The sequence below is a fragment of the Zootoca vivipara genome, chromosome 8 (genome assembly GCF_965207765.1).
Source record: "Zootoca vivipara chromosome 8, rZooViv2.hap1.1, whole genome shotgun sequence".
Lineage (NCBI taxonomy): Eukaryota > Metazoa > Chordata > Lepidosauria > Squamata > Lacertidae > Zootoca > Zootoca vivipara.
The window spans coordinates 86,039,965-86,063,963 of NC_142591.1; the positions used below are offsets into that span (position 1 = coordinate 86,039,965).

The 23,999-nt window shown below is 44.3% G+C and overlaps 2 protein-coding genes across 2 annotated transcripts in view; one reads left to right on the plus strand and one right to left on the minus strand.

Moving 5' to 3' along the window:
* Positions 1-23,999, minus strand: part of STX17 (syntaxin 17) — a 257,051-nt gene that overhangs the window by 73,083 nt on the left and 159,969 nt on the right. The window lies entirely within an intron of this gene.
* The window catches only part of LOC118089980 (CTTNBP2 N-terminal-like protein), a 36,002-nt gene continuing 28,269 nt past the window's right edge, over positions 16,267-23,999 (plus strand). The window contains exon 1 of the mRNA XM_035125210.3: positions 16,267-16,409. The gene's annotated coding sequence lies outside the window, so the exon portion shown is untranslated. The remainder of the gene's footprint in view (positions 16,410-23,999) is intronic.

Consider the following 23,999-nt stretch of genomic DNA (forward strand, 5'->3'; position numbering starts at 1 on the left):
CCAACTCTACCGCTCCACGAATCTATGGTAATTATTCCATAGATCAGGCACCGATGTGCACTCAGGGATTTACTTTACTTTTATTTATTGCATAATATTTACATACTGCTTGATTGTAACAAAGCAGTTTGATTCACGCTTCCCAGTTTGCAGCTTGTATTTCCCGAATTGATTCAAATACCGTACACAGATGCTGCTACCTAAAAACACCAGCAAATCCTGGTACTTGGGCAGCAGGGAATTTACTGAAAACAATGCAAATCACTGGCATCCCCAATGCTGAATCATTTATAGTTTTTTTTAATACAAATGTGAAACTGACTACAGTTGAAGAACTACAACGATATTAAGGAACATCTTGCAGGGTGGCTTCAATACCATCAACTTAATGAGACTTTTAGACAAGATTTTTTAAAAGGCTTTGCTACAGAACCCTCAAAACTGGAAAGTAATTTGTTAGATATCAAAACTAAGCTGCTCTCTAGAATATACGAACTCCTCCTTGAAGGTAAAGATAGTAATAATTAAATGGGCCCAGGATTTTGGTTTTCCTTTCCAGATGAGTGACTGGGAGAATCTTTGGAAAGTAAATATGAAATTTACAGCTTCTTATACCATCAAGGAAAACCTCATGAAGATGCAGTTTAGATGGTACTTATCTAAGATGTATAAAAAATATCTGAATAAATGTTGGTGGTGTGGGTTATCTAAAGGAAACCTGATTCATATGTGGTGGATCTGCCCAAAAATTAAAGAGTTTTGGAATACATATTGTATATGATGAACTAAAAAAATTGTAAGAACAGTATTTCCGGGGGAAAACCTGAAGCGTTCTTACTTGGGATTGTAGGCAGAGAAGGACCAACAAAAGTAAAAGAAATCTTTCTGTACGCAACTGCAGCGGCGAGAATTCTAAATGCGCAAAACTGGAAGGGTGAGAGGGTTCCTTCTAAAACAGAATGGCTGAACAAATTGGTAGAATTTGCTGAATTGGCTCAAATGACAAACAGGCTGAGAGGTAATGTTAACCAAAAAATTATTCAAAAATGGGACATGTTCAAGACTACTTAAAAAAATATAACAGTGCTGTGGCTTATTTGACAGCATTTGAATGATTTCTGTATACAGTGGTACCTCGGTTTTTAACACAATTGGTTCCGGAAGTCTGTTCATAAACTGAAGCGTTCATAAACTGAAGCGAACCTTCCCATTGAAAGTAATGGAGAGTGAATTTATCCGTTCCAGATGGGTCTGCGGCGTTCGTAAACCGAAAATTCGTAAACCGAGGTGTTCATAAACCGAGGTTCCACTGTATATGAATGAAGAGGTTTTAAAAATAAGTAGGAAACTTTAAGATAGTATAATTAGTATAATGTTAAGTTTTGTACAACAAAAAAATAGAAGATAATAATAATAATAATAATAATAATAATAATAATAATAATAATAATAAATTATACCCCGCCCATCTGGCTGGGTTCCCCCAGCCACTCTGGGCGGCTTCCAACATAACATTAAAATATAGAAATCCATCAAACATTAAAAGCTTCCCAAAACAGGGCTGCCTTAAGATGCCTTCTAAAGGTCTGGTAATTGTTGTTCTCAACCTCTGGTGGGAGGGCGTTCCACAGGGCGGGTGCCACCACCAAGAAGGCCCACTGCCTGGTTCCCTGTAACTTGGCGTCTTGCAGCGAGGGAACCGCCAGAAGGCCCTCGGCGCTGGACCTCAGTGTCCGGGTAGAATGATGGGGGTGGAGATGCTCCTTCAGGTATACTGGACCGAGGCCGTTTAGGGCTTTAAAGGTCAGCGCCAAAACTTTGAATTGTGCTCGGAAACGTACTGGGAGCCAATGTAGGTCTTTCAAGACTGCCGTTATGTGGTCCCAGCAGCCGCTCCCAGTCACCAGCCTAGCTGCCGCATTCTGGATTAGTTGTAGTTTCCGAGTCACCTTCAAAGGTAGCCCCACGTAGAGCTCATTGCAGTAGTCCAAGCGGGAGATAACTAGAGCATGCACCACTCTGGTGAGACAGTCCACGGGCAGGTAGGGACTCAGCCTGCATACCAGATGGAGCTGATAAGACAGCTGCCCTGGACACAGAATTTACCTGTGCCTCCATGGACAGCTGTGAGTCCAGAATGACTCCCAGGCTGCGCACCTGGTCCTTCAGGGACACAGTTACCCCATTCAGGGCCAGGGAGTCCTCCACACCTGCCCGCCTCCTGCCCCCCACAAACAGTACTTCTGTCTTGTCAGGATTCAACCTCAATCTGTTAGCCACCATCCATCCTTCAAAGTAAAGGCACTGGGGGCGGGGCGGGGAGTCTGATGTGTATATATGTAGGAGTATATTGTGAATTGTATTTTGAATTGACATTTTTTCCCCAAAAATACCATATATAATTATCAGTATGTTAATTATCAGTATGTCTGAAAGGCAAACAGTACGGTGAGTGGGATGGCCTCTCTCCAACAGCCTCAGCCAGATCCTCCACTGGCTGCTCCCATTCACACATGCAGACACACACACCACTCTCCTCGACCACGTCCGAACGCTCCCACTCCCACACGAAGACACACACCATTCTCAACCACGTCTGAACGCTCCCACTCGCACACGAAGACACACGCCATTCTCCTCGACCAAGTCCGAACGCTCCCACTCGCACACGAAGACACACGCCATTCTCGACCACGTCCGAACGCTCCCACTCACACACAAAGACACACGCCATTCTCCTCGACCACGTCCGAACGCTCCCACTCGCACACGAAGACACACGCCAAAAAAGATGTGCTTTTTTTCAAAATCTATCATGTATATTTTGGCAATGGAAGGTGCGCACGCCGAGCCCATGGCCACCCCTTTCACCTGTAAGTAAAATTGATCCAGATGTCTAAAGTAATTGTGATCCAAAATGACGTCAAGTATATCATTGAGAAAATGAGTGGGGGGCTCTTTCACGGTTCTTGACTCCAGCAGTTCCTTAATGATCTGTCTAAGTAAGTAAACACGCAGATGTTGGTATCACTTTGTCTTCAATTGTTTTGATGAATGTCTTTGTGTCCTTGATGTAGGATGAAGTGTCGATAGCAAAGGGGTGAAGGAATTGTTCAATATATTTACATAATGGTTCCAGTAATGATTCATTACCGGACACAATAGGTCTCCCCGGTGGTTTTTCTAAGGATTTATGGATCTTAGGCAGTATGTAGAAAACTGGAGTGCGTGGGAAGGGATTGAGTAAAAATTTTGCAGTTTTCAAATCAATGTAATGCAACATAATGCCTTCGGATAAAACCATACGTATTATCCGTGAGATGTCCTCCGTTGGATCCTTATTTAGAGATTTATAGAAAGAAGTATCATACAATTGTCTGTCGATTTCACTTAAGTAATCACAAGAATTAAGGATCACTATTGCACCTCCTTTATCAGCGGGTTTGATGACGATATTGGAGTCATTGGCCAGATTATGTATTAATTGTTGTTCATAGACTGTGATGTTCTTTTGAAGTTTGGGTGGTCTTTGTTTTTCCATTTTCGTGATGTGGAAAACTGAAGTGTTCATAAACTGAAGCGAACTTTTCCATTGAAAGTAATGGAAAGTGGATTAATCCGTTCCAGACAGGTCCGTGGAGTACTCAACCTGAAGCGTACTTAACCCGAAGCATGGGTGTAATTGGTTCCGAAAGTTTGTTCATAAACCGAAGCGTTCATAAACTGAAGCAAACTTTCCCATTGAAAGTAATGGAGAGTGAATTAATCCGTTCCAGATGGGTCCGCGGCATTCGTAAATCAAAAATTCGTAAACCGAGGTGTTCATAAACCGAGGTTCCACTGTATACGAATGAAGAGGTTTTAAAAATCAGTAGGAAACTTTAAGATAGTATAATTAGTATAATGTTACGTTTTGTACAACAGAAAAATAGAAGATAATAATAATAATAATAATAATAATAATAATAATAATAATAATAATAATATAAAAAAATTAATTATACCCCGCCCATCTGGCTGGGTTCCCCCAGTCACTCTGGGCGGCTTCCAACAAAACATTAAAATACAGAAATCCATCAAACATTAAAAGCTTCCCTAAACATGGCTGCCTTAAGATGCCTTCTAGGTCTGGTAATTGTTGTTCTCGACCTCTGGTGGGAGGGCGTTTCACAGGGCGGGTGCCACCACCAAGAAGGCCCTCTGCCTGGTTCTCTGTAACTTGGCTTCTCGCAGCGAGGGAACCGCCAGAAGGCCCTCGGCGCTGGACCTCAGTGTCCGGGTAGAACGATGGGGGAGGAGACGCTCCTTCAGGTATACTGGACCGAGGCCGTTTAGGGCTTTAAAGGTCAGCGCCAAAACTTTGAATTGTGCTCGGAAACGTACTGGGAGCCAATATAGGTCTTTCAAGACCGGTGTTATGTGGTCTCGGCGGCCGCTCCCAGTCACCAGTCTAGCTGCCACATTCTGGATTAGTTGTAGTTTCCGGGTCACCTTCAAAGGTAGCCCCACGTAGAGCGCATTGCAGTAGTCCAAGCGGGAGATAACCAGAGCATGCACCACTCTGGTGAGACAGTCCACGGGCAGGTAGGGACTCAGCCTGCATACCAGATGGAGCTGATAGACAGCTGCCCTGGACACAGAATTGACCTGTGCCTCCATGGACAGCTGTGAGTCCAGAATGACTCCCAGGCTGCGCACCTGGTCCTTCAGGGACACAGTTACCCCATTCAGGGCCAGGGAGTCCTCCACACCTGCCCGCCTCCTGCCCCCCACAAACAGTACTTCTGTCTTGTCAGGATTCAACCTCAATCTGTTAGCCACCATCCATCCTTCAAAGTAAAGGCACTGGGGGCGGGGCGGGGAGTCTGATGTGTATATATGTTGTGAATTGTATTTTGAATTGACATTTTCCCCCAAAAAATACCATATATAATTATCAGTATGTTATGTTATCAAGCAAATTCAATCAAAAAAGCAAAAGCAAAAAAAAAAACCCACAAAAAATGACCATCATCAAGTGTATTTGAGGCTGGCTGGAAAGCTACTGCCGGTCACTGTAGACCAGGGGCCCATGGCCGCATTGGGGAGTTTGAAAGTGTTGAGGCGCCATCACAAAATGGAAGGCAGCAAAAGGCAGCTGTGTGGGGCGTGCAAAATGCTAAGCCAATCCTTTGAAGTTTCGACACAAAACACTTTCACCAAAGGGTAGAATCCCAATTCACAGGTCAACTCTGTCTCTGCCATCCTTTCTTGCCCTTTATCACTCTATCCCTTCCCCCATCCACTTTCTCTGAGTCATCATGTCTGGTTGTGACATCACAGACATTATGACATCATCATAAAGGTAAAGGTGCACCTGACCGTTAGGTCCAGTCGCAGACGACTCTGGGGTTGCGGCGCTCATCTCGCTCTATAGGCCGAGAGAGCCGGCGTTTGTCCGCAGACAGCTTCCGGGTCATGTGGCCAGCATAACTAAGCTGCTTCTGGAGAACCAGAACAGCGCACAGAAATGCTGTTTACCTTCCTGCCGCAGCAGTACCTACTTATCTACTTGCACTTTGACGTGCTTTCAAACTTCTAGGTTGGCAGGAGCTGGGACCAAACGACGGAAGCTCACCCCGTCGCAGGGATTCAAACCGCTGACCTTCTGATCGGCAAGCCCAAGAGGCTCAGGGGTTTGGACCACAGCGCCACCTGCTGTATTTTGAAAGACATTTATTTAGCATTGCATTTGTTTTATAAAAAATCAGTCAGACACAGTTTTGCTTTTGCTTATTTTATTTAGGAATATAAACTGCCTTGCTTCAAACCTGCTGTTCTCTTCATTACTTTCACGATTGGTCTTGGGAAAAACCTCGCCGGCTCTCTGAAAGGCAAACAGTACGGTGAGTGGGATGGCCTCTCTCCAACAGCCTCAGCCAGACCCTCCACTGGCTGCTCCCATTCACACATGCAGACACACACACCACTCTCCTCGACCATGTCCGAACGCTCCCACTCCCACACGAAGACACACGCCATTCTCAATCACGTCTGAACGCTCCCACTCACACACGAAGACACAAGCCATTCTCCTCGACCACGTCCAAACGCTCCCACTCACACACAAAGACACACGCCATTCTCCTCGACCACGTCCAAACACTCCCACTCACACACGAAGACACACGCCATTCTCCTCGACCACGTCCAAACACTCCCACTTGCACACGAAGACACACGCCATTCTCGACCACGTCCGAACGCTCCCACTCACACAAAGACACACGCCGTTCTCAACCACGTCCAAACACTCCCACTCGCACATTAAGACGCACGCCATTCTCCTTGACCACGTCCGAACGCTCCCACTCACACACGAAAACACACGCCGTTCTCCTCGACCACGTCCGAACGCTCCCACTCACACACAGACACACGCCACTCTCCTCGACCACATGCAAACTCCACCTGCCAGCTTCTGCCATGTCCGTTTCCCGACACCAGCCAGTTTCTGACTGTGGGAATCGGCTGCCTTTAAGCTGCGATCCCACCCAGCAAGCGAACTTGCCTTCTCCCTGTTCCCATTGTGTGATGAGTGCTCCTTCCTCCTGCCATGTTGCCTCCCTGAGGAAGGAGCCCCCCCCCCAGAGCTGAGTGCCACACTTGCTGCCCGCTGAGGTCTGTGCTGGGAAATGGGAGAGGCCCACCTTTATAGCCATGCAACTGACGGGGTGCCTTTGTGACACAATAGCAAACTGCAAAAGCTGGGGATGTATCATCATAACCTCCTAGGCTTGCTGATCAGAAGGTCGGCGGTTCGAATCCCTGTGACGGGGTGAGCTCCCGTTGCTTGGTCCCAGCTCCTGCCAACCTAGCAGTTCGAAAGCACGTCAAAGTGCAAGTAGATAAATAGGAACCGCTACAGCGGGAAGGTAAACGGCATTTCCATGTGCTGCTCTGGTTTTCCAGAAGCGGCTTTGTCATGCTGGCCACATGACCTGGAAGCTGTACGCCGGCTCCCTTGGCCAATAACGCAAGATGAGCGCGCAACCCCAGAGTCGGTCACGACTGGACCTAATGGTCAGGGGTCCCTTTACCTTTACCTTTACAGCACAGATGGTCCCTTGTTGTTATAATTATGGATAGCCCACAGCTGGGTCAACTGAGATGAACCAGAGTTCTGATGCCATGCTTCAGCCTCACACACTTCTGATTAGGCTATTCCGAATTCCAGATTGTTAGGAGGCGCTATTTTAAATATAACACAGAGTAAATATTCATTATGGTGTCGCTTTCGAAATGTAATCGCACGGGACTTGTAGCAGAAGAGAAAATGTCAAAACATCCATTTAACAGTCGTAAACCCGTCACACTCCCCTTCCTCTCCGGGATGCTCTGAAAACATGTTACATGTTGATAGTCAAGGAGGCAATGCAAATTCTGGCAAGGAGGAAATCAAATCATATCGTCCGTGCTTTGAGTAGTATCGTGGCTTGTCTTTCGGAATACCGGTACATGGAAAAGTTGCTTCTGCTAAAGCAATATGTTTGTCAAGCAACAGATGCGAAAAGAAAAGACCCACCCCTCCTCTAGAATTACTTAGGCAATTGACAACTTGCCTTTTTCCATGTTTAAATTCCTATTTGTAGGAGGAAATCATCCTGCAAAGGAGGTGTCAGCTGTCCAGCCAGAACAGCAGTTGTAAACAAGACTGCATTGAACATTAATTTGCACAAGACAAATGGCTACTTAGTCTTTGTCACTCTGGCAACACAAATGGAATATCCAACAGGTCTTTTCAATTAGGTTGTGCTGACTAGGTTTTTTCATTAGTTTTATTAAATATTTTCTTGTGTAACCATACAGACAAACAAGAAAGAAAAGTATAGCCAGGGATTTTCTTCAGCTAGAACTCACCAGAACTCAGTTCCGGAATTTCTCATGTGGGCACCATTGCCATAATAATAGAACAATGGAGTTGTTCATAGTGGGGTCTAAGCTAGCACCTCTTTTTCTAGGAAAATAGCACTGCTCTTAACATCTCCACTTTCAATTCACTGAGTCTTTTTGAAGTTCATTTACATTCGGCATGAGACCCTGTCGTCATGGACATTATGCTCCTGTGAGCCAGCCAAGATGTGTGCCGTACAAAATCAACTGCAAGCATCTTGTTGTGGGTAGCTGGCGTTCTCAGGTGGAACCACGATGCTCAGATCAAACATTTCATTCAGGGGCCCCGCCAGACTGGTGTTTTATCATAGGTTTCTTCTGTGATATGTTCTTGACATGGTGCTCGAGTAATGAGTTTATTCTGTTTAATCACTTGCTCTGCTCTGCTTCCTTGGTACCTCTCTCTGCCTGCCTGCCCCACTGTTTGCCCTCAGACTGACTCCCCCCATGTTACAAGGTGTCTGTCTGAACCTACATGAGTGACTAGCACACAGATGGATTCCTACAAACACTACTAAGAAGTTTTCATCCAACACTCCAACCATTGAGAAGCGGACACGGAGCAATGGATTCAAATTTCAATAGAGAAGATTCCACCTAAACATTAGGAAGAACTTCCTGACAGTAAGAGCTGTTCGGCAGTGGAATTTGCTACCAAGGAGTGTGGTGGAGTCTCCTTCTTTGGAGGTCTTTAAGCGGAGGCTTGACAGGCATATGTCAAGAATGCTTTGATGGTGTTTCCTGCTTGGCAGGGGGTTGGACTGGATGGCCCTTGTGGTCTCTTCCAACTCTATGATTCTATGATTCTATGATTACACCAAGTGGGCTCAAAGCAGTTTGCAAAGGGAATAAAACAATAAAAGGATCAATGCAACTAGTAAAAAACAACTCTTAAGAACATTTGAAAGATAAAATCAATTTAAGTCACATGAGTTTATCATGGCAAAAAGGAAACAAATGTACTCTGAGTAAATAGTATTGCTGTCTATATAGGGTTTATTCTCGTTTGGGGTTCTTTTCTTTCATTTGTGTTATGAATTGATAATTCCATGTATCAGTATTTTGAAAATGAATAAAAATAATTAAGACCAAAAAGAGAAAGAAAGAAAGAAAGATAAAATCAACAATAAACTGAAAAGCATTAAAATATGCATTGACATTCTATATGTCTAGGCAAGCTTGTCTAAACAAAAATGTTCCAGATTGTAGGTGCTGCCACACTAAAATATTTGTTTTCCCTTTCTCCTTTTGTTTGTAATTGGAGAATTTGCAGCATATAAGAAAAGAGGGGGAAGCAATGAATCAGCCAGCTGGAACTGCTGTAGCACAGGAAACATCTGTTGATTGATTCTGGGAAAGAGTGACTTGGAGATAAAGCTTCTCAGTACAGTACTTGATAGTTGCAGCGCAGCTGGAAGGCAGGGACCACTGCCAGATGTGGCGATAACATCATCCCGTAAAGAAATATGATGCTCCAACCATCACATATTGTGTGTCATTACAGCCCTGTTTTCCTATAAACTCTGGCATCAAGACCCAAACACAGAATTGCAGTTGAATTCTCACCAAAGATGAGATGAACTGTATGCAGTGACTATCTGAGCTTTGGAAGTTAGGCTCTTGTTCATATAAACTGAAACAGTGTTTGGCTTATGTGCCCCAGATTTATTTTTATTTATACCCCATCTTTTTTTCCCCCTGACAGGGACTCAAAGCGGCTTACAGATGAAATAAGAACAGCTAAAATCATAGCAGAGGGGAAAACATTAAAAAAAACACAATTAAACAATAGAAGTAAAACTACACACACAAGCATAATCTAGTTTAATGCAGATAATTACAGAATTAATGGAGTTCAGCCTCATTTTTTATTTTTATTTACCGTAATTTGTATACAGTACTTGCCTTCATCCATAGATTTCAGTTTGGAGTTGGCATACAAAGTATAGCATATGCTTTGATGGACAGTTTGCATGTGAAGAAAAATATAAAAGAATATAGAGATCAGGGTTATTACTATATTTCCATGGGCTTAGATGACATGGATGCCTGGTGTAGTACAAGGTTTTGGTCACACGATGGAAGCACACCGTCATGGAAACAGTCAAAATTTTTATAAGATTTTGTAACTATCCAAACAAACAGCTAGATCAGCCTTGGCTAACATGGACTAGATTTAGTATTACAGCTGGCCTGGCTTGCCCAAATATTTCTATTTCTATTGGCATTTAGCTGTAGGGAAATCTATTATTATTATTATTATTATTATTATTATTATTATTATTATTATTAAAGCTTTAAAACAGGGATGGGGAAGAAATCTCCATTTCATCCTGAGAATACAGTAGTTTAAAAGGTCCTCTCTGATCATGCACAAAAATTGCTGGAGAAGCATGCAAAATTATTGTCGGTGTCTAAATGATATCGAGTGTCAGAACAACTTGACCACAATAAGTAAATTTTGCCAATGGTATGACCATTTTCCCAGTAGTGATGTATGGAAGTGAGAGCTGGACCATAAAGAAGACTGATCGCCGAAGAATTGATGCTTTTGAATTATGGTGCTGGAAGAGACTCTTGAGAGTCCCATGGACTGCAAGAAGATCAAACCTATCCATTCTTAAGGAAATCAGCCCTGAGTGCTCACTGGAAGGACAAATCCTGAAGCTGAGGCTCCAATACTTTGGCCACCTCATGAGAAGAGAAGACTCCCTGGAAAAGACCCTGATGTTGGGAAAGATGGAGGGCACAAGGAGAAGGGGGCAACAGAGGACGAGATGGTTGGACAGTGTTCTCGAAGCTACGAACATGAGTCTGACCAAACTGCGGGAGGCAGTGCAAGACAGGAGTGCCTGGCGTGCTCTGGTCCATGGGGTCACGAAGAGTCGGACACGACTAAACGACTAAACAACAACAATGACCATTTTCCACCTTTCCATTTCGACTCTCTGGCACCCTACAGTATCTGCATAACCTAGCAATCCTAACATATAGACACACTTTTACTCTCACAAGATTGAATGTATTGTCCTCGGCTGTACTTGAGGGACCATTCCAGCAGACTCCATATGAAAAATCATGGGCGTACCCAGGATCAAAACTAGGGGGGGGGGGCAAGGGGAGGGGCCAAGGCACGGAAGGGGAGGGGCCACAAAGTGGGCGGGAACGGCAAACTCGCGCTCCGCCAGGCTGTGCCCCTCCCTAGAAGCAGGGCTGGTGGGCGGAGGCGGAGCCCAGCCCAGCGGAGCGCGAGTTCGGCGTTCCCGCCCACCGCGCCGCGCTCCCTGGTTCCCCGCCGCGCTTGGCCTTGCCTGAGGGCGCGCCGGGGAGCTGGAGGGAGGGTGCGGCGTGGCGCGGCGGGAATGGCGAACTCGCGCTCCGCCGGGCTGTGCTCCGCCTCTGCCCACCAGCCCTGCTTCTAGAGTAGGGCAGCTGCCCTAACTTGCCCCGTGGTGGGTACGCCCTTGTGAAAAATGCTTATGTCCCTGTGGAGATGGCAGCCCTGAATCGGTGGCGCATGCCCTTCTGGCTTGCACTCTTTACGGAGGCTTGAGGAATGAGATTATCACCCCTCTTTTATTGTCCATTCCAGGTCGCCCAGCCACTGCCACAGTGTCCTTTCTCTTGGCAGATCAAGATGAGCAGGTAGCAGCAAAGGTCACAAGGTTTTTAGCTGAGGCAATCAGAATAAGACCCACCATTTGACTAGTGATTCAAAACCCCAAAATGTATTTTATATAATTGACTTTTATTTCTATTCTTTGTATATTGCTCTGTTGTTTTATTGCTATGGCCGATGGCTGACACAAATATTCATGCGTTCGTTCGTTCTAGTCTGCCCAGCTAACATCGGCGGCCATTGCATTTCTCAGACGCTTGAGAAAAAAGGGTGCTCAGACCACAATCTTATTGTCTGCTTGACCACAGTCGCTTTGAAAACTAGCTGGCTTGTAGACTTCCATTTACACCATAGGGAATGGTAGGAAGGGAAGACCCCTGCTCCATTTCTCTCCCCTCCCCTCTGTTATGAAAAGGCCAGATATAATTTTTTAAAATCCTCATAGTACTCTCGACTACACACATACACACACAAACCGTGCTGGCTTTCCCTAGAAGCGCAGGCTATCCTTCGTCCTTCTCCCTTCATTTCTTGTACTGAAATCCAGAAGAAGCAAGAAGCAGCTGCAACTCTTCCGCAAGCTAAAAATATTTTGGAGAAGTCAGTGTTCCTGCGCGTTTCGAGTCATCCAGAGCAGCGGCAGACTCTAGTTTGTGAAGCCAGGGGGGTGAACGAGAAGAAAGCACTTTTGGTTCTCTCTTGAAATATTGGAGGCGGGGGGAGAGAGAGAGAAACAACCCAGTAAACTGCTTTCACACTCTGGAGTCCCCCAAAACAGGGGGCGTCTTATACACAGGGGAGTGTTATACACGGAAAAATATGGTACTTTTTGACTTGGTACACTAGGATAGTTTCAGCACCTGCCTCTCTCCTATCTGTATAGGAAAGCAAAAGTCATCATCAGAGTCGGACAGCATTTCGGTCAGGCGAAAACATTACTAGAGGGTGCAAAGCAGGATCTGGGAAGGAGTGTGGCTGGGGCAGGAATTTGGGAACATTTTTGTTTAGGCAAGCCTACCCAGATGGGCAGAAGGTCGACTTATGTTTTAATCTGTTTTAATATTTTACTTCAATTGTTCTTTGAATGTTTTAAATACTTTATTTTATTATTTATTGGATTTATATGTTGCCCTTCATTCAAGGACCACAGGGCGGTTTGCAGAAGCTGTTTTAAACGGTCTTTATTGATAATTTTACTGTTTTGCTTTTTCATAAGCTGTCTTGAGTGGGACTCTGGGAGGTACGTTTTTCAAAATATCAACTATCCCGGAATCAAGGAAATGCACTTTTACTATCAGGACAGGAATTCTTTGAGGGGAACATAGTGTGGACGACACGACTTAAACGGGGATGCAGACAGCTTCAAATGCACATTCAACTCAGGTGTGGACAAGCTCGGACACAAAAAACACTGTTCATGTAAGTAGTCAGCTTGCATGAACTCATGGGGGTACAAGCTGAATTTGCTGCTTTCCCCCATTGAATGGAATATGTCAGCTTGCAATTTTTCATTTTGCAGAAGCAAACTTGAATGCATTTTCTGTCACCGTATTATGCTATATACACCAGTAGGCAATCTGCACAAGCAGTGGTTTTGTACTACTGCGCCTTCGGTGTCTGATTGGAACTGACTCAAAATGTGTAGCGTATTTATGAGCACAGCACATTTTGCTTAAAAATATTTTGCCTGCGGACTGCTGTGACAGATTTACAGACATATGCTTCGCTTGGCTCAAAGCATCAGCTGGCACAGAGCCTTCAATGGCCCAGGTTTGTCCCTTGTACTTTTGTTTGCACAAAAGTGAATCCTATTGAGCCCAAAGATCGATCTCTCTCTCTAGTACATGACTTTAGGACTGCAATCTGAAGAAGATTGTTTATAACAGAAGGTCATAAGGCTAAAATCAACTCCGTACCTATTTGTGGCTCTGTGGGGGAATTCCAAATAGCCATTGCTCACATCCCTTTCCCACGTCTTCATGGGAGAATCTAAGTTCTACACAAGTTCATCACAAGTGGGAGTGGGAAGGCATTCTTATGCCTTGACCACTGTGTTTTTTTTGGTTTTGTTTTTAATGTCCAAGTCAATTTCCCTGCCCAAACTGGTGCTGAAACAAGGTTGGAAAGGATCCAAATACAATTCATTATACTGGAGTGGAAGAAAATGCCGCTGATATTGTTTCTTGTCTGATTTTTTTTGTGTGCGAGTTTGACAGTGAAATTCTAATGTGAAAAGTTTGAGCTCTTTGCCTGCCTGGATATCAGACTGACTAACACAACATCCTTCTCCAAACCTGGAAAATACTAGATGTAAGAAGCCGATTATGATTGCCCTAGTCATGGAATGTACTTTGGAAGTGAGCAGAGATTATTACTCCACATCTTCAGGACCGAGCCATGCATTGCAAATACGTTTTGTTGTGTCCCGGCTCAAATAAAACAATTTTTTTAAATACAGTATTAGTTGGAATACTTTGTTCTTTTAATTTAGAAAATGTTTTGGATAATGGAAAGTTAGATATATTTTTGGGAGGAGGAGGAAATATACATTCAAGTGAAAGCCAGTGTTCCTCAGATTTCAAAAGTAGTGGTGTGCTTAGGATTTATTGGCAATGGATGTGTAGGTGTCATCTATACTGTAGATTCTTTCAAAACCTCCTGCCATATGGTATGACTTAATTTCTAAACAAGAGGTATGGAGGCAATATTGTCTGGATATCATATTCGGGCCCTCTTACATGGAAGCTAATAGATGGGCAAGGAATAATGGATTTTTTAAAGTGAGGAGACAACCCCGCTCTGCACATGACATACTATCCTAAATAAGTGCTGTGCAGGTGCTGTTGTGATGAAAACAGAATGTTACAAATTGCCACTCTGCCAAGTCAAAATGTTTCCAGCTGCCACTTTCTACATTGCTCCTCTTTCTCCTGGATCCACTTTTAACACACGAAACCCTACTTGTGTGTGCAAAACAGACGCTTATGCATTCATAGAATTCATTGAAAACCATCCTTCACATTCATCTTAATTAATCAAAAGGAACACAGTGAATAGGCTGGCACATGCCTAATGAACATCTGGCACTTTCAGGAAATCTGTTTTCCATTGTTCCCTATGCTTTTAAATTGTACTGACATTGAACGATAAATGAAAACCAAGCACTGAGTGGGAAAACCATGAGGTTTGCTTTAGAAGATAACGCGGGAAGCGGGAACATCTATTTTTTTATATCCCATTTTCAACTTTTGCTCCTTAACTACATGCCTTACAAAAGCTGTGTAAACACTATATCTTTAAAGCAAAATTGAAGTGGATTACTTCCCTCAAATTCTGGGCACTGTAGTTTGTTGAGAAGGCTGTTGAGAAGGGTAACTTGGTGAGAGTAACGGCTCTGCTGTGTTTTTGAACAGAGGGCAGGTAAGGCTGGTTCACCATCTACAATATGTACATTGCCTGAGTATTGCAGCCCATTCATATCCTGTAAAGTCAGCTGTTATTCCTGCACTGCATAGCTCATAGAACCATAGAGTTGGAAAGGCCCCTTAGGGTCATCTAGTCCAACCCCCTGCCATGCAGGACTCTCAACTAAAGCATCCATGGCAGATGGCCATGACAGATGGCCATCCAACCTCTGCTTAAAAATTGATGGGGGTCAATTCCACGGTTGAACAGCTCTTTCTGTCAGAAAGTTCTTCCTGGTGTTTAATCAGAATCTCATTTATTGACACTTGTCTCCTCTTTTCCAGGCTAAACAGGCCCAACTCCCTCAACCATTCCTCATAAGGCTTGGCTTCCAGACCCTCAGCCATCTTGGTCGCCTTTCTCTGCACACATTCCAGCTTGTCACCTTTGCAAATTGTGCTGCCCAGAACTGGACACAGGGCTCCAGCTGTGCTCTGAATTCCCTTGATCTGGACACAATGCTTCTGTTTCTGTAGAATAGCATTTGGGTTTTTTGCTGCTGCATCACACCATTGGCTCATGCTAAGCTTGTGGATTATTTGATCCTTTTGTGTCCGCTTCTAATTCCCCTTCTAATTCTAGTACCAACAAAAGAAGAGTGGCAGATGAAAACGATAGACGTTGCAGAATTGGCAAAGCTGACAGGAAAAATCTGAAACCAGCATGATCAAGTATTCCAAAAGGACTGGAGAAAATTTACCGTATACAATATTTGTAAGCAATTAACATCACCAGCAAGAAGGAAGAGTTGAGGGGCTCTAAAGAGCCAAAGAGGTAAAGTGGATAGAAATTATGTGATTTTATATTAATAAATGGAAAACTCATATAAAGTATTTAATTAAAATAATAATAATAAAATGATTCCATAATTCTATGAAATATATTCTTGCAGCCCTTTGCAGCCTGGAAAAACGTCATACGTTTTTGGGAAGAGGCAGAAGCTTAACCCCCCCCCCCAAAAAGCTTCCCACCCTTTAAGTACCATCCCTTTTCACCGGAAGTGACGTCTCAACCGCGGCTTCCCTGCCCACCTCCCGCCTTCGCATCGGCCGAGCCGCGAACAAAAGGGATTTTCAAGCGCGCCCTGGCCCTGCCCTCCCTTCTCTCTTGCCCCGCCTCTGCGGCCTCTGATTGGCCAGGCGGCCCCTCTGCCCCGCTCCGCTCCCGCCTTCCGCCCCGCCCTCCCGCGAGCCGATTGGCCGAGCGCCTCCGCCGGCCGGGGCTGCGGTTGGCGACGGGGCGCGCCAATCCCGGTTCCGCCTGAGGAGGCTGGAGGGATGGCGAGTGGGGCCGAGCGGGGACACACCGGCTGAGGCGGCTGAGGAGGCGGCGGGCTGAGGAGGGCGGCCCGGGCCGAGGCGGCGGGCGTCGAGCGGAGGGGGCCGCCAGGGAGGTCAGTGGCGAGGAGCGGGGCGTCGCCATAGACCCCGCCGCGTGAGGAGGCGCGAGGGGCGGCCGGAGGTGGGAGGGAGGAGGGGGTCCCGCCATTGTCCCGGCCCAGAGGGGTCGCGCTCCTGCTGCTGCTGCTGGAGGAGGAGGAGGAAGGAGCCCGGAGCTCGAGGCGGCCGCTCCGGCTGTGAGGAGATTGAAGGGGAGCGGCCGGCCGGGGGCGGGTTCGGTCCTGGGGCTGGTTGGCGGGCGCTCCACCTCAGGGTCGCGGGTTCGAGCCCCCCCCCACGGGTTCCATTGCGGGGGGTTGGGCTAGATCAGTGATGGCCAAACTCGGCCCTCCAGCTGTTGGGCCGAGGTCAGGGATGATGGGACTACAACTCCCATCATCCCTGACCACTGGTCCTGTGAGCTAGGGATGATGGGAGTCGTAGTCCCAAAACAGCTGGAGGGCCAAGTTTGGCTGCTCCTGGGCTAGATGAACCTTGGCACCCCGTCCAGCTCTGCGGTTCTAGGATGGACTATGCCAGGCATGTCCAACAGGTAGATCACTGGGCGTCTGTGGTAGATCACTGGTAGATCACTGGCTCCCCTCAAAGAAGCTCAACAATGTTAACTCCCCTAAAAAAGCTCAACAACTTATTTGACCTGAACCCCTAAAAAAGGGCTTTCCTCCCTAAAAAAGCTCAACAACCTGAACCCCCCCAAATGGGGTAGATCACTACCTGTTTTTAACTCTGTGAGTAGATCACAGTCTCTTGGGAGTTGGCCACCCCTGGACTATGCGGTGAGGAAGGGCCAGAGAAGGCAGAAGTGGCGGGAACCTTCAAGGGTCATCCAGCCCACTTCTTTGGAGATTCCTCATAGCAGAGTAAGATTGTCTTCCATGAACACAGTCTTAGCAAAATAAAAAAATTCCTTCAGTAGCACCTTAAAGACCAACTAAGTTTTTATTTTGGTATGAGCTTTCGTGTGCATGCACACTTCGTCAGACGAAAGCTCATACCAAAAATAAAACTTATTTTGTCTTTAAGGTGCTACTGAAGGAATTGTTTTATTTTGCTTCGACTCAGACCAACACGGCTACCTACCTGTAACAGTCTTAGCAGTGAGTCCGTAAGTGACTGTGAAGGCCAATTCTGGATCCACACGTCCTTCCACAGTGGGGACATGGGTTTCCAGGCGAGAGTTGATCATGGTGAGGGTTTGCCAAGCGTGCCTTCCTCAACATCCAAAAAACCAAAGTGCTGCACCAATAAGTACAGAACAACCCTCTGCAGTGCCACAAATCCAACTTAGTGGTGTAAAGTTGGAAAATGTCCATCACTTCTCCTATATGGGCAGTTATCTTTCCCCAACGACCGACATTGATGCCTAATTCCAGCATCGCCTGAGCTCTGTGAGTGCGGCTTTCTCCAGATTGAAGTGCAGAGTGTTTGAGCACCACGACATTCGCAGGGAATCCAAAATGATTGTTTCCAAAGCTGTTGTACTACCAACCTTACGGTATGCTTGTGAAACATGTACCACTTATAAATGCCATCTCCAACTCCTGTGGAGCAGGAGTGGCGGCTAAATTTAGACCCTGACAGATGTTGGATGAGGGGAGAGGTTGGTGGGGTTATTTTGCTTCTGTGTTTGCATCTTGTGTTTTTATGCCCCACGATATTCGGAAGAAGGGCGGGATACCAATTTAATAAATAATAATGGCTGTCCAACACCTGCTTAAAGCTTCCCAGGGGATGGAGCTCGGTGTGTCCTGGATGGAGCACTAGGGTGGTTTTTATTTTTATTTTATTTATTTTTATTTTAAAACAGAAGCAACAACCCCCCCCCATTTCAAAGACCGTGGCTAGCAGGACCAGTAGTCAAGGATGTTGGGAGTTGTACTCCAGTAACGTCTGGGAACCCAAGGTTGGGAAAGGCTACTTTAGGGTATTGGAGAGCCAGTGGTGGAGTAGTGGTTAAAGCAGGCTTCCTCAAACTCGGCCCTCCAGATGTTTTGAGACTACAATTCACACCATCCCTGACCACTGGTCCTGCTAGCTAGGGATCATGGGAGTTGTAGGCCAAAAACATCTGGAGGGCCGAGTTTGGGGAAGCCTGGGTTACAGTGTCGGGCTACTAAGACCTGGGAGAGACCTGGGTTCAAATCTCAGAACTGGGCCATGAAACTCTCACTGGATGACTTCGAGGCATTCACTGCATCTCAGCTTAACCAACTTCACAGGGTCTTTGGTGGGAATTAACCAAGGAGTAGGGGAAGAGAAGTAAACACATGCCTCCTTGTTGGGGGGGGGAGGTAGGCTATCAGTGCAATGTGTCATCCTTTGGGTGCCAGTCATCCCAAGACATCTTTCTGCTTCCAGGCATTTTATATTATCTATTGCATTTTAGAAGTGTAGTGGTTAGAGCAGTGGTTCAGATTATTCTACACCTGAGCAAGTTTTTAAAGCATGTCTGGAATGGGAGTAAGTATATTTAGGTTGTCTTAGGTGAAAAATTGAGACGTTGGTATCATATCAATGAAGGGAGCAGTGAATGGTGAAAAGTGCTGGTGCTGTGATTGTGGGTTATTTTGGCCCCAAAGGTGGGGTTTTTGGGTGGGAGCAGTGGGTCAAATCAACTTGGTGATCATAGTATTATTAGAGCAGGGTTTCCCAAACTTGGGTCTCCAAATGTTTTTGGACTACAATTCCCATCATTGCTGACCATGTGTCCTGCTAGCTAGGGATGATGGGAGTTGTAGTCGAACAACAGCAGGAGACTCAAGTCTGGGAAACACTGATTTAGGTTGATGATATATGAAGTGTGTTTTACATACTTTGTGAAGTGGCTAGGTATGGAATGTTTTAGATCTGCTTGAGAGCAATTTGATAAGGAAAAAACAAGGGAGTACATTTTTTAAAATGGGTACCATGATAGTGTTAGACAGGACTTCTTTTCATCAAAGCAAATTGAACCTTGGAAGAACAAGTGGCTAAATATAATTTGGGCAATATTTAAACTGACTGTTTTGGGCTACTGAACCTTATGCACTACACATCAAACGTCCTTCATGACTCGGTGAGGGATGCTGTCAGTTGCTTTGTTTTGATGTGCTCTCAGTTAATATTATACCGTTCTTAACGTGTCACCTGCATTGTGTGACATGCAAACAGTAACACACTGTTGCAAAAGCCATATTTATGCTCTATGTTTACATGATAAATATGTGTGACTGATATGGTAATAGCTAAGGAAAGGGAGTTTCTTACGAATATTAGATATCAAACATGAAAATAATACAGTTATTTTCCTACAGGGAAATGATCAGTTTTCTCAAGATTTTCTCTTGCTGTAACTAACTTTGCTTTGCAAATATCTCTGCTTCTTTGGAAGTTAGTAGGAAGTTTTTGTTGTTGCAGCTTTACTGAATTTCTGTGTTTGCTGAAGGCGTGCTTAGCGGTTATAGTAGCACAGACAACGTAGGTCAGCAGTTGCTATAATGTTTACTGTGGTTATTGGAGGCATCTGGTCTTGGAAGACTTATAGACAAGGAAAGAAGCAAACACACCAAATGTAAAGAATATTAGCTGTGGGTTCTAGCTTTTCCATGAATTGAGATGTTAATGTAACATCCTGGAATATTTCTAATGCTTACTACTTGAAGAAAATTAATTTGGATTGCCAGGAAACCAGGATCAGGATTCCGGTTTTAAAACCTGTAATTCAGGGCTAGCCAATGTGGTGTCCTTTAGATGTTTCGAGCTACAGCTATCACTAGTCCCTGCAACATGGCCTATACATCAACTGTTGGCCACCCTTGATATAATTCATACTAACAAACAGTCTTGTATGTATTCCCCTTTGACTATAAAAATACTGATATGGTCTTGTAAACCTCTTTGATAGCCGTCATCCAAAGGAGGGAATGGAGAGGAACCAGATGTCTAATATGGCCATCCTAAACTTTTAAGGCAGCAAAAAGTGATCTGGATTATACTAGGAATTATCATTCCTGAGATCCCATAATGCAAGAGATAGTGACCCTCTAGATAAGCGTGCAAGCTCTTCATTTCTATATGTGTTTTCCAGCTTTCTGGCTCTTTTGCTGCTGTCTCCAGCTGGCTTACCTCACACTGACTGAGGTGGGGATTTCTAAAAGGAACATTGTCTGCCTCTTCTAGAAACATGGTTGTGTCGGACTGAATTTTTTGTTAACAGTCCTGACTGAGAACACCGAGATGTAAAGGAGGATTGAGGTGTGGAGGAGAATGAAAACAAAACAGTTGTTCGTGCTCTGTAGTAAATGGAAGCTACTGATGATTTGCATTACATGTGGGGAAGTTCTTCTTGCAAAGGAAGTTGCTCCTGTTTCTAGACTGAACCTTTTCCATGGTGTCTTAGGAAGCTGGAAGATGACGGAAATGAGAGTTTCTACCCAATCTGCAAATTTCAGTTTTGGACAGTGAATAAGTAGGTTTTCCTTCCTCCACTTTACACACTTAAGTGGAGCTCATGGCTGTCTTCTGAAGGATGACAAATAGCCACTTACATCTCTCTGCTCCTGAAGTTCAGGTGGCCTGTTCCTGATCCAGTTGTGGGTTTCATACTGTTGGGATGTGAACCATTCCACATTTCTACCGTTGTTGTTTTTTTATAGATGGATAATGGGATTGGGATATTCTCTGCTGCTGGTAAAAGCTCCATGTGACTCATCGCAACAGCTCATTTGCAAGTTCATAGTGTGTGATCAATGATGGGGGCTGAAAGTTGTTGAGAGCCTAGTTTGTATCTCAGAATAAATTTTTAACAGTTCCTGGATCAGGTAGATAAATAACCGGTTAGAATAAACTGAATATGATATGACATGAACTAAAAAAAAATCCAAAATTATTCATTCTTCTTACGTCATTGGCATCCATCTGTCTTGACAATGGCAATAATAAGTAAATGACTGCAGTACCTCAAGGACCAGCCCTCCCCATATGAACTCCCTCAGACCCCGCAACCACCATCTGAGGCCCTTTTTCATGTGCCTCCTCCACGTGAGGTCTGAAGGGTGGCAGCATGAGAACAGGTATTTTCTGCAGTGCCTCCCTGTTTGTGGAATGGTTTCTCCAGGGAGGCTCACCTAACGCCTTCATTATGTAACTTTAGGCGCAACTTCCAAGTTGCACAGCCTGGCCTATATGAGTGATATCCATGAACAATAATAGAATGTTGCAGCCCCTGCCTTAAGTTCAATGGATAAAGTTCTGGCTTAGATTTGTCACTTGGCACCATTGCTAGGTCATTCTCAGAATGCTGCTAGAAATTCACACTAGACTAAAGAGTGCCAGGGTACTGGTGACAAAATAAAGAAAAGAGCAGGCATACTTGATTGTGCAAAGAATATTGATCAAGTATTTTATTGAAGTTCAGCCTTTTAATGAAACTTATGGTGAAGAGTGAAGAGTTCTGTGTGCAAACCTAGAAATACAAAAACTGCATCCTCCATAAACAGCCTGGAAATATAGAGGATCTTGAGATTTAATCACAGGCAACGAGGAAGCTTTGGCTCTCCAGATATTGTTAATTAAAACTCCCATCCTCCCTGGCCACTGGACAGGTTTGCTGGGGATGCAAGTTGTATTTCTGGAGGGCCAAAGGTTCCCCACTCCTGTTTTACTACTGGGAAGTGTAGTTTGGTAATGCCTGTTTAAATGACAGTTCTCAGGATTCTTTGGGGCAAAAAATTATGATGTGTATGCAGCCTACACATGCACTTTAAATGTGATTTAAATGAGTGATGTGTATGCAGCCTTAGTCTGAGCAAGCTTTTCTTGCATGTGCAAATATTTTTATGGTTTCTGCTAAATAATATTCCTCTTTCTAAAAAAGCACAAGGCTTTTGTTTTCAGTGCAGTGGCTTTTGGCCAGAAATAAGAATATCCCTTTACACAGAAAAATAATATTCAAAGAGAGACTAATTTATTGGTTTTTGTTTGGCATTGGAATACATACAGTACTTGGCTTTTAGATCTGCCCTGGCTGATTTGACTGCGTATGGATAAGTAGGGGGCAGAGATAATGGGCTAGTAATTGTGGGAAAAGTGATGTTTTTGTCTCAGTTGAGTAAGAAATTACAGTATATGCAAAGTTTTGAGGTACAAAACTTTGGAAGGCAATGGAAGTGTGGCTTGAGATAAACAATGCATACCTGTCTACTCAGAAGTAAGTCCCATTGAGTTCAATGGAATGGGACTTACTCCCAGATAAGTGGGTATAGCATTGCTGCTTAAGCTAACAAATTTGGAATTGAGTTACTGGTAGGTACCCTGTTTCTCATATTTTAAGACATACCCATAAAATAAGCCATAGCAGGATTTTTAAGCATTCAAGGAATATAAGCCATACCCCGAAAATAAGACATAGTGATAGGCACAGCAGCAATGCCGGCCGCGGCAGGAGGAGGAGGAAAAAAATAAGACATCCCTTGAAAATAAGCCATAGTGTGTTTTTTTGAGGAAAAAATAAATATAAGACATGTCTTATAATATGAGAAACACGGTACCTGACAGGCCCACATCCTATTCATGGCACCAGTCAAAGACAGCATATCCTATAGAATCTTTCAGGTGCCGCAATACTTTGTTGTTTCTACTGAGTTAGACAAACATAGAATTGCACTCTTAAGCTGCTATCCCAAGTATATTTACATATTAAACTTAGTGCAATTTTCTTCTAATTCTCCTAACATGGTAAATACAGTCTGGGTTCAGTTTTTTGGCCTGCAATTCACAGTATTTTTAAAATGGCTAACTTTAAAGATGGTGCATATTTGCCCTAAAGTATGTGGATTGTGGAGGTTTAAGCTTAAATATACCGTAGCTTGATGAGAATAACTTTTTAAAATTCAAAGTATATAGATAAATTTGCAAAGCACTGCACACACAAGCTTCTGTAGATGCTGGTATGTTTGCATGCATACCCCAGGAAGGTAATACATTCCACATTACGTGAGCATTGCAGCATAATCTCATCTGGCACTTCAGAGAGTTTTTTGTAGTGCTGAAAATTCCACTGTTACTTGGATACGATGAATTTAAAAGAGGTTGTGCACAGAGAAGCCTTGTTTCAATAACAGGTATGTGTTATCAAAGAGTTTAGAAAGGCAGGAAATATCTCCAATAATTGCAGGAAAGTGCTGCCTCTGTTTGCTGTAGTTTGTTTCAATGAAATAATACCAGGCATCTGAAGCAAAGCCTTTAAACTTGGAACTTTTGGAAAATCTGTACTACAAACTACTACATTGGGTTGGTCCTTCAGAAGCGTTGTGAAGTTTTCCCCACTGATTGGTCTATTTGTGAACATAATGATCATTCAGAAATGCCATACTTCTTGGATTATTATGTTGTAGTCATGGTTTAGTCCGTTTTGTTTAGGCTTAACACAAAGAAGGCTATTGATACAGTTCACATTTCGCCAACAATTGATATGGAAGCTGTTATCTTGACATAATAACTGTGCTGCTTCACTGTATGTGCATTTCTTGATGAAATTTTGAGATCTGAGGGTAGCACAGAACAGCTAGTCATGAGATGACAGAAGAAAGTATGATAAGAAAATT